This window comes from Terrapene carolina, unplaced genomic scaffold, assembly GCF_002925995.2.
Source record: "Terrapene carolina triunguis isolate 2854851 unplaced genomic scaffold, T_m_triunguis-2.0 Scaffold113, whole genome shotgun sequence".
NCBI classification, from domain to species: Eukaryota; Metazoa; Chordata; order Testudines; family Emydidae; genus Terrapene; species Terrapene triunguis.
Genome location: NW_020664464.1, coordinates 13,748,164 through 13,760,254, shown reverse-complemented (window position 1 = coordinate 13,760,254; position 12,091 = coordinate 13,748,164). Strand labels below are relative to the sequence as shown.

The window sequence follows — 12,091 nt, the reverse complement described above, 5'->3', positions numbered from 1 at the left end:
TTCCACGTAATTTTTATATTTTAACTTGGAGAGCAGGATTGGATTAATAGAGTCAGGTCCCAGAGTGGCAATACCTATGCTCAAAACTAATCACGGTTATCAGAGCACAGACACTCTTCTGGTTATTTGTACTAAAAATTGGGGGAAAGGTTTCAGTGTCAGAAAGATGCTAATGACCTTTGACCTAATATTTAAAATTACTGCATTGCCATAACACTTGGTCTTTTTTTTTTTTTTACCATGATGAACACAGAAATTTTGTATAATGGGACTTAGACAAAATAAGTTTTAATTTTAAATAGCCTATTCCTTTTTTCAGTCTCACTCTTCTCTTTCCTTCAATAATACCCTGAACACAAATGATCTTCAATAGCACTGACCATTAAGTGAGGGACCCACGTCAGTGTTTTATTCCATCTGAATGTAAACATTCTAGTTACAATGCTAAGTACTGTAGAAACACATGATGATGATGATGTTCGTCCATCGTTATCGATGAAGACCTCAACAACTCATTCTTTCGATGACCGGGCTTTGTGCATCCGAAGATGACTGATCAGTCCGATTCGGGCGCGGAACGTCCTGTCACACGTCGGGCAAACATGTAATGGCACTGTCGATGATGTATGAGCAGCTCTGGACTTGCGCAGCTCACGCTTTTTTTCAGCCTCAGCAATACACCTTGCCTCAGAGGTATTACTGCCTCTGTGAATGAGGCTGTGCCATGCTGAACGGTTCAGTGCGAAGGTTTCCCATGTGGCGGTGTTGATCTCGAAGGACTTCAAAGAAGTCTTCAGCGTGTCCTTGAATCGCTTCTTTTGACCTCCATGGGAGCGCTTTCCCTGAGTGAGTTCTCCGTAGAAGAGCTGTTTAGGAATGCGTTCATCTGACATTCTCACAACATGTCCGGCCCACCTTGACACACATACACAGCCTTGAAAGGTCACTGACGTTTTACCCATTAGTAAAGTCGAATTCACAGGGTTCTACCTGCTTAATGAAGAGACACCTCCACAAAACATGCTTTTACGATAGGGTTCCCCTTCACAGAATCTGCAAAATACTGTAGCTGGACTGAAACCCCCAAGTCTAATTTTCTTCCCACCAAACTACATTGGTGCTTTGCCTCTCTTCACTTGGTGACACTAATGGGAAGCCCCTGGGAAACCAGCATAACTTTAAGTTGCTAATGTAATTGTCTAGAGAAGTCTCTTCTTTGTATTGTTCATCTTTTCTCCATAAGCAGTATATTCCCTCTTTCTGTAAACTCATTAAATTTCACTTGTTTCTTTCACGCTGTTCAAACTAAGGGTAAATGATTTTACAGCACGTCACTTAAATTGTAAAATTTTTGTACTGATGTACTAAGGGGATGCAAATTTAGCATTACTACTTTAGGTAAACTAGGCAACATTTGTACCCCAGATATTTGAATGCTACTGGGAACCACCAGCATGGAAAATTTTAAAAAAGTCTCTTGTCTGATGGGTGCCTAGGGGCACCTCTTCTGACTGGGTTGTATCTACAGTCTTCTGGATTTTTATGTTTTTCCAATGGCTTCCAAACAGGAACTGGACAATTTTCTGTTCAAAGGAATGATGTAGCATGTGAAGTATTCAATACACTAGTTTATAGTGTAAAGATTTACAGAACTCATCAAGAAAACCATTTTAGTCCTGGAGATTTGCCATCTGGAAGGTTTCTTATAGCATTTTAAATTTCATCTGTTGATATCTCTACTTCAAACTGTACTTTTGTCCTTCTGTAGTCAGCAAGATTTTTAGGTTATCCAAAAAACTATATATTTGTGTTACAGTAGGAGTTCATCTGCATTTGTTGTTTTCCTAATACAACTTTAAAAAATACATTTGACACACATAATATTCTGGACAAACCTTATTGCGTGAAGTATTTTAGGAGCTCATTGTACAAAAATGCCAATGGTTATGTACTTTTGAGGGATTGTATGTACACCTCTACCTCGATATAACGCTGTCCTCAGGAGCCAAAAAATCTTACCGTGTTATAGGTGAAACCGCGTTATATTGAACTTGCTTTGATCCACCGGAGTGCGCAGCCCCGCCCCCCCAGAGCACTGCTTTACCGTGTTATATCCAAATTCGTGTTATATCGAGTGGCGTTATATCGAGGTAGCGGTGTATTTCCATGAGGGAGGGGGATCACAGCCCTCCAGGAACCAAGAACAATGGGGAGTGATTAGGCCCATTCACTCAGGTTGCAACACCTCCAGAGAGCTACCGCTACTTCCAGCCAGGCTTGCATATACTGTTTTAAACCAGATTCTCTAAGGAACAACAGACAAAGAATGGATTTTTGGTTAAACAGCCTGAGTTAAAACTGACTCAGGGCCTTCTTTCTGCTCCAGCAAACAGACAGGACCTTTGGGGAAAAAGGGAGGGCCCCAATCCTTAGGGAGGAGTTGGAAGTTTTTGGCCCATTGAGGCGTCATAGGACTTGCATGCTGGTTCCGAGCTGAAGCTGTGATGAACTTGTGATCACAGGATAAAACCCTGGATGGGGTTTGAAGGACTATTCACCAACCAGAACCCTTGCTGGGGTTTGGGTGATCTCTGGTAAGCTTATTAGCATGGACATAGGCTCTTTTATTGTTTTAATAAGTTTTCTCTGTAATGCTTTCACCTTAAGAATAAATGTGTTTGCTTAGAAAGGGTTGTGTCGTGACTTACCTCTGGCACTGTCTTTTGAGGGGAGAAGCAAAGAAGGCCAGTGTAGGACAGTCTGTCTTTTGCTGGGGAATAACACAGAGAAAGCAGGGAATTGTTCAGTCTGGAAATACCCCACTCAGAAGGGTGAGAGACGCGTGTCTCCATCCAAAAGAGGTGACGGCTGAAGAGCCTGAAGCCTAGGCTGGGTGCCCTTGCTGGACTATAGAGGGTGAAAACAGATGCAGTTGTCCTGAGTTGCGATAGCATCTATTGTAGCTTTTTTTTAAAAGTCAGTTGTTCTTATCTTATATTCCTTGGACTACTACAAATACAATGGCAAGGACATTTTTGAAAACATACAATTAGCTTTCTTCCCCCCGCCCCCCCCAAAAAAATTAAAAAAAAGAAAAGGGATGTATGACAGCGGATTGTTCCCTAAAGGCAATAATGTTGTCACCATGCAACTGAATTTCTTCAGCTTGAGCTTTATTTTATTGGGAAGTACCACTGATCATTTTTTTGCTGCAGAGATTTCAATTTCCTTTTGAAAGGTGCCTGCTCTGTTAGAAGGGCTATTTTGGATAGTATTTATTCCTCTAATGTACACTTTCTACAACAACTGTGTGGCAACTTCTCCACTGTCACTTAGTTCACAATATTGCTTAATATTATCCAAAATGTGTGGCTACTTTATCTAATTTGGGCTTTAACACAGCACTAAAATCTCCTTTAAGAAAGAATTCATTGTATAGTGTATTAGATAAGAGTAATTAATGAATAAAGCTGATAGAAAATCAAGATATGCAGAAGGGGCATACATATATCCAATGTGCCAGGATGCAAGAGAATGTCCCTTCTCACCTACAATAAACTGAAGAAACCACCCCAATGAGAACGACTTGATGTATTAATATTGCTACTTCCCTTCACCAAATAGCATAGTGTGCAGCAAATATATGTCCCAGTCCCACTCTGTCTTTAGGAGGAAATGTAAAGACAAGAAATTCTTAGATTCCCCTCCCACAGCTAAACTACTTAGTAATCAGTATGTTGCCATCTGAATGATTAAATGAAAAGTCTAAATTTAATGTTTTTCACACATTAAAACTATATACAGTACCTTGCTCAGGGTAAAGTGAGAAGATTGGTTATTATAAGGTCATGGTTAAGGACAGGAGTCCAGGCATTAAAGCTATAATTGAACCAATATTATTAAGTATAAAGTAATACTCTCTTAGTGGTTCCCAGCTGATTGTCGATAATAAAATAATGAAGCAAGCTAATAGACATCTCTCTTTCTCTCTTCTTTTTCCATAGTCTTAGTATATTTCTAGGATATCAAGTTTTTCAAGACCTATGAAATGTACTCACTTTGTTTAAAATTAAATAAAATTAACCATGAAAAAAAATCTGAATTCTGTCATTGGAACCTTTTAAATGTTAGGCATTATCAACAAGGCAAGCCATGTCCTTGAGTGAGAGTAGACACCTGAGTTTAGCCCTACTTTGCAGTTTTAGTCAGGTAGAAAGATCAATAGTAAGGAACATTAGGATTATAATGAAAGTATAGGATATTGAAAATGTTCACTGAGTTCTATCTACATGAAAAGGATAGAAGTGGTATTTTGCATAGATTCCCTTATTCAGTACATAGGGATAGCGTACGTTCCTCTCAGTCAGGACCATAAAATTAGGTACTCATACAAATATTACCAGAGAAGTTCCCTATTAATTAAAATGTAATCACTGAAGCTAAGCATATACCATATAACTAATAAGAAAAATTAACTGCTTAAATCCTTCATTTAACAAATAGCATTGTAATTTTAATTTCATACCAGCATTAATTTAACACAAGAAGTTGCCCAAAGACTTTTTTAACTGAGTTTTTCTGCTCTTAAGTTCTTGCAAAATTCAGAACTTCTTCAGGGTTTTTAAACATGAAAGTTGATGTTTCTTTTAATCATCATGAGGGTTACTGAGACTAAGGTAATACATCTAATACCCTGAGTACCTTCTTCCGTGTTCTGAATGCAGTCACCCCATTAGTGTAAGAAGGGGTTTGCCAGAAGCTGGGAATGGGCGACAGGGGATAGATCACTTGATGATTACCTGTTCTGTTCATTCCCTCCGGGGCACCTGGTAGACAGGATACTAGACTAGATGGACCTTTGGTCTCACCCAATATGGCTGTTCTCATGTGATAAAAATCCTGTGGAAATGTCAGTTTTTCCCTTTTGAGTAAGTAAGCTTTTTGTTTCTTTTCCCCGGCAGCCTGTAAAATAGATGGCTTATCTTTAAAGTTTTGTAGGCTGATAATTATAGGTTAGAGGTGAGGGCCACCTCTCACAGCCACATTTAGCACTTCATGGGCTGTATTTTTAAAGCTTTTACTTGCTGATTCAGTTGTTTTGGAATCCATTCAGAAAAAGCAGATCACTGGTTTGGGGTTTTCCATTCCTTCAATGAGGCTCAGAAGTTCTGTATATTGAGTGTGTCTTCTATTTTCATTATCTTCACCTTTCTCTTCAAAGGATTTATCTAGACTAGGATAAAAGGTGCATTTTAAAAATGTATTAGCGAAAAAGTGTTAACAACCTAGTGTAGACAATGCGGTTGTGTTTCCCCCTGCTAGGGCTCACCTTGACCAGATAACGCATGTTAAAAAACAACTTGGCTTTCCTACCCTAGGGTTTTAAAATGTGTTAAAAATGTAAAATGCTCCTTTTATTCATATCTACACAAGAACTAAGTAGTTGAGTTTGGGTTTTCCATGCATTGTAGGCAGGCATCTATTGTTGTTTGAGCTCTTTTATATATTGCAGTTAATTGATTTTAAAATCCTTCTGTTATTCCAGTTAGTTGGTCTAAGGAGGACTGATTATTATTTACACAGTTGTTGCACCTCAGGTCCCATCTGAAATCAGGGCCACTTTGCATCAGGCATTATACAAACACACAATATGAAAGAGTACCTGCCCCCAACAACCTTACAACTGAAACAGCAGACTTGTTTAAAAAAAAAAGTATATTTCATCAAAACAAACTGAAAAATACATGAAAAAAAGTTTGTTCATTCTAAAATTTCAGTGATATTTTTCTTCTTTTTCTCTTTTTTGACTAGCTGTACCTATGAGCAAACATTCCTAACAGGTAAACAAGGAACCAAGGACAACATGGGGTGGGTCAGGGACGTGATAGCCACCTACAAGTACTTGAATGCAGGGTTGGTGTCTAGAGTACCTGGCTATGGAGCTAATGTGATTATATCCTAGTAATGTCATCACATCAGCCTGGAGCCCATGAAGAGCAGACTGCCCTAAAGCATGACACATCTATCTACTGCAGGACCAGGAGATATCCAGATGGGGCAGCCCTTCCCACAGCAGCTCTGCTTACCTTAGAGGTGGGGGTGGCTCTGGCTCTTCAGATGGCAGTGGGTGCAGAGCTGACCAGCATCACTAACCTTTCGGTGGCTCAGCCTTTGGGTAGTCACTGCTATTTAGACAGCAGTGGAAAAGGAACCTCAGCTGCTGCTGCTGCTCCCACTCCTCTTCAGGCACTGGGGAGAGCAGGCCTGACTGCCACTGCTGCTGGTAGGGTGACAATGAAGGGGAGACCCCAGCTACCACTAGGGAAGCCAGAATTGGAAGGGGGTCTACCATAACCTCAGAGCAGAGGGCTGTTGGGGGGACCTCAGTCACCACATTAGAGGACTCTGATGATGTGATAGTAGCAGGGTGACCCCCTACTCAGAGCCCTCTGTTGGGGCATTCAGATGACCCAACCATAGAGGGCCTTCTGCTGTGGTGGCAAGAGGTTGGGAGCTCTCCCACACACAGGGAGAGTCCTGTACTTGGGACGGAGGGACTCATGTCCTCCGTCCTCAGGAATGGGACAGGGAGTGATAGGCAGGGAATGAGGGAGGTTCCAGTCCATCCAAGGAGCAGTAATGGCAAGGCGTCTTCCCCCAGCAGGTGGTTCTTGTGTAGGTGGGCCCTGCTCCCACCACTTCAAATGGGAACAGGGCCACAGTGGGGACAAGACAACATGGGCCTTGCAAGGGATGTGTACCTCGGACCTTGGATTGTCTTAATGTAAGTTTCCCTGGAAAGTGTCAACTTCAAGCAGGAAGCAGAATCTTTATTGGTGATAAAAGAAGTTAAGTTAGAGTGGTAGAATGGAAGTGAATGGATCTGATTTACAGTCCATCTTTTCCACTACCCTGTCTCTGACAGTGCCTAGCAGCCAATGATTCAGAGGAAGGAGAAAGAAACCACATTAGGCAGATGTGGAATAATCTGCTCCCCACCTGAAAACTCTTCCTAACCCAGTCTTTAACTATTAAGGATTAAGCTCTGAAGCATGCAGCAAGGGAGGTCTAGGTTGGACATTAGGAAAAAGTTCCTAACTGTCAGGGTGGTTAAACACTGGAATAAATTGCCTAGGGAGGTTGTGGAATCTCCATCTCTGGAGATATTTAAGAGTGGGTTAGATAAATGTCTATCAGGGATGGTCTAGACAGTATTTGGTCCTGCCATGCGGGCAGGGGACTGGACTCGATGACCTCTCGAGGTCCCTTCCAGTCCTAGAATCTATGAATCTATGAGATTTAGTATCTCTACCAAAATGTATGTAACCACTAGCTCTGAATACTCTTGCCATCCATATGGATGTTCAATCCGCTTTTCAAATCTTTCTAAGTTTTTCGTCTCAATTACTTCCTGCAACAAGGAGTGCCACAGTCCAAATATGCATTGTGGGTAAAAGTATTTCTTTTTATCAGTTTTAAATTTACCACCTTTTTTAATCTCACTGAATGTCTCCATGTGCTTTTGTTATGAGACAGGGAGAACATTCTACCATTTATTATTTTATATATTTTTATCTTATCCTTTCTGATTAGTCTCCTTTCTAAATTAAGCAATCCCACACACTACCAAGAAAAGCTTGCTTACAGTTAGATCTCTTGGAAGAGTTTGCCACAATTTAATAGAAGTGGGGAAAACCCTTTGACTCAAGGCATTCAAAACCAGACTAGACAAAGCACTAGAAAATGTACTGTAGGGAATAATCCTGTATTGGTAGCAAGATAGACTAGGTGACCTATAATGTCTTTTTCCATCCCTCATTTCTATGACTCTATAATGATATCTGTCCTTGTTTCAACTTCAGTAAAACATAGGAAGATGGTGATGGCATTTCTCCTAATTCTAAAACAATCATGGAAGTCTCCATATTCATTATTCATGGAAAATGTAAAAGGAAAATCCTTAATTTCCATTTTAGAAGCAGCACACAAGGACACTTCCCCAAGCCCTTCCAGTAAAAACAACAAACATGCAGCCTTGTGTGACATAAGTTCTCACAGTGAAAATAGAAAATACTATTACACTGCTCTTAGCAGCTGGTTTATCAAATCAATCAATACTATGAAGCAAGATTAATCAATCCTTTGTTTTCAAACACTCCTAATCCCAATACCATCTGCATCACACACAATCTATTTTATTCCACTTTGGAAGTGAATGAACAGACAGTAGCCTACAAACCTCATATTAATTAAAAGACTTGCAACTTTTATATAATAAAACCACTAGCACAAAAACATGCTCCTGTAACATTAAGAGTCTAACTTAAATCCAAAATAGCTAGGAGTCAGAGTTAAATCTCTCTTAACTAACTACCATAATATTGGTCCTACATATTTCAGCACATAGGATATATATGATCATCCATTGTTTGGATACACGTAGTAGGGCCGGGCTCCCATCTCACTTAACCCAGAGTAAATCAAGAGTAACTCCATTAAATCAATGGAGTTAGTCCACTATAAAATATGCATAAGAGAAGGAGAATCTGACCTGTGATACCTAGGCGTAAAGATGTGAGTTGAAAGCTTCAGCTTTCATTTTGATTTTCCTTGGTTTTGTCATTTTGAAGAGACACTGTGAAATCTATGATCATTTTTAAAAATTCAGAATTAGTTTCAGGTTCTAAACCTGCCCTCAAACTTACACAGTACCATAGTGAACTTAGTAGGGTGCACTGCCTCCTGCTAACTTTTGTAGTTTTACAATAATATTTTCCTGATTATATCCGCCCTGTTGCTGTGTTAAAGACCCACTCAGATACAAGGGAAAACTAAAACAGTGAAACTGACTATACACAAAACACTGTTGAATACACAAATAAGATGAGAAATAGTTTTCTCCTCGCATCCCTTTCAGATCTAGTACTATTAGGTGTTACTTTTAACAATAATAGGTTAAAAATTTTCAAACAGAAGTGTAATTTTTCAAGTTGATCAGAAACTTTTTGAAGTTTGTTGTGGGTTTTATGGTAAATATTATTTTATGCTACAGACATGTATTAGAGCTGACATCAGAGAAATCAAAAGCCTATTTCTTGTCCCATTGAAGTCAAAGAGCCCTGAATTAACTAATACCACATAGAGATAAATCAAAATCTGGGTTTCTCATAGTTTTCAATCGGGTCCCCACATATTTTAGCCATGGAGACCAAGGAATAAACATTCTCTTGCTGAGTGTGTTATGGAACCTTTAATATCCACATAGAGCACACAAGACCACCATTTTTAAGGTTTCATCCTAAAGATCCATTCACTGTGAACTACCTATAATTCAATTTATGTGTCTCAGAAGAACGAAGCACTGAACTGAACATGCCAGGATTTTCACCTTTGGTTTCAGGGATTCTAGCGATTTCAAACAAAACCTGACCACATTACACCATTGCATCCAGTGTCATAGAACATAATGGCTCCTTCACAGCTATTAATCTATAGTGAAAATACATCCTGAGACAATTTTAAAAATAAATATATTAAACAGATCTTCCCCACATCCTCCTGAAATGTGAATTACAAAACCCATTATAGCTAGATATTTGGGGGGGGAAGTCACTAAGTACAGAATACAGTGGAATTGGTTTTAAGTTAAGTAATTATGAAACTGAAAGAAGGAAGCCTACAAAAGGATTTCTGCTTCTCTTCTTCTCCCCTTTCAAAACAGTTCTCCTTCCTATCTAACCACCACCTTGCAATAAAATCCACTTCTCCTGGCATTCTTTCACTGTATAACCAAAGGGTCAATCCATGGATATTTTTTCTTTAACAGCCTTCTAAAAGGCTGGCCTTTGCATCTGCTAGAAGATGGAATAATAGTCAGAAAGACATTACTGCTATTTTAAGTGAAGACAGCACATTATTGCAAAACAAATGTATTGCTGCAAGCTACAATAAAAAAAAAAGGTACAGTAACTCAGTCCAGTGAATTACAGGATTCATAACATACCACTAGCCTTGCCTACCCATTACTTACCAAATCAATTCAGACTCACAGCTTCATTACTTCATGCTTTTTTCCAGTAAACACAATGCTGCTCTTCTTTCTTTCAACCAAGCTCTCAATATACTTTATACTTCCTAATTAGAAATTAATTTTAAAAACTCAAAATGGATGAAAAATGCTTTATTTATTGCATTTGTACAATTTCCCATATTCCTTCATTTCAGTTTACTAGAAATGTAACTTCTCAGCATACATATACATACACACACACACCAGTTGGTTGGTAACAATGCTTTTTTTAAAAAATAGCAGCAGCTTGCTCTTAAGTGGCAAAGAAAAGCTTCAGAAAGGGGGGAAATAATGACTATTTTTTAGATTATAGTTTTAGACAATAGTTCCACAGAACTAACATAAGAACATAGACCCAACATTTAAAAGATTGCATCTATATAAAATGTATCCCTAGATCTTTGATAATTACATACACTAACATTTCAAACACATTCCAAATCAGAATGAAAGAAGAGCAGAAGAGGAAAAATAAAAGCTGTGCTATGGATTGGCTGGGCAGAGAAAGCCTCATCTGAAGCACTGGAAATTAATGAAATACGAAACAATAATAAGCAGATTTCTGACACCCAGAGTTTCTAAACTGACTCACAGATTTAAGTGAAAGGTACAAATGACCCTCACTTTTGGTTATCTATAAAAAGATTTACCCTTTATTTCTCAAACACTGATGATGACAATATGTTGTGTATTTGTTTCAGGAGGTATGACAGCCACAGGCTGCAAAGATAGGGGCACACAGTTCAGATTTTGACAGCAATGCAGTGGAATTTAAAGCATTGTGACTGGAATATTTTCCAAAGCATGTTAATTGAGACCCTATGAAACATGTTAACAAAGAGGTATTAAAATACTTATGGTAGTATGTGTTCTAATCACCTGCCATAAAGTAATGTGCAATGAGGGTAGAAAATTTAATGACACATGCCTTGTTTGTCCCACACCTCCTTGTTAGATCATCCTTAATACATGCAGAGCCAGGCAAACATCAATGCCTTCTAGTCCATTTTCTGTCCCATTGCTTTAGTTCATGGGCTGTTATGACAACGTTAGAGATCTGTAGTGCACATTATAGTAAGCTGAAATCTCCCATTCTAATAAAACCAGAAGAAGTGGAAAGGCAGGTCATTTTTCTGAAAGCTCAGGCCTAAGCCCCAGTATCCTCCCTAAATGCAGATTTCCACATGACGACAGCAAAACAAGCCTCAGTGAATTGCTACTGGCAAAACCAAGCTTCCCAGAAAGGTGAAAGATACATATCTGCGATGACTGAGAGTGTGATTTAACCAAGCCACAGCCCAATTGCACCAGGATCTATGAAGATGCTGCTTAGAACAAGAACAGATCAAGAGGGTTCTGCTCCCTAAAAGTGGTATTTGGCAATACCAGCTTGTCATCCCCATCCCAATTCAGACACAGAAAGCTAGAAAGGCAAGTGTCAGACCCTGGAATGCACCAGGGATGGGCTCAATCTCCTATTCCTGGAACCTCCTTGCAAAGCAGGAGCTGTCAGAAGGAGACCAGCAGCACCTTCTGCAGGAGATGTCATCTTCACCCCCTGTTCTGCCAGGACCATGTGCTGCCCGTTTAGTTGCTACAGTCTCCTCCCTCTGCTCCCCCCCCCCCATCTTTTCCCACACTCTCAATCAAAGGAAAGTAATCTATTAGCTCCAGTAACAACACACACCAACATAAAAGGGTTCACAGAGTAATACATTCCCCTCACACACAAAAACCCCACACATAATTACTACTGTTATTGACACTGTTTGCAGCAATACCTGGCCTCTGGGGCATTAATATATCTGTGTATCTTTCATGGCAGCTTAGGGAGACATGCAAATCTCGTGCTCGCTCTCTCTCTCTCTCTCTCACACACACACACACACACACACACACACACTCACTCCTAAAACCTGCTGTCTCCCATCCCCCGGCCCCACTCCCACGGGTGCCTGCTCCACACAGCAAGTGCCTGCCACAACACTGTGCACTTCTGAGGCTGGCGGCTGCCACCACCTC

The 12,091-nt window shown here is 39.8% G+C and overlaps 1 protein-coding gene across 2 annotated transcripts in view; it reads right to left on the bottom strand.

The window, feature by feature from the left end:
- Positions 1-12,091, bottom strand: part of APBA1 (amyloid beta precursor protein binding family A member 1) — a 135,695-nt gene that overhangs the window by 123,239 nt on the left and 365 nt on the right. The window lies entirely within an intron of this gene.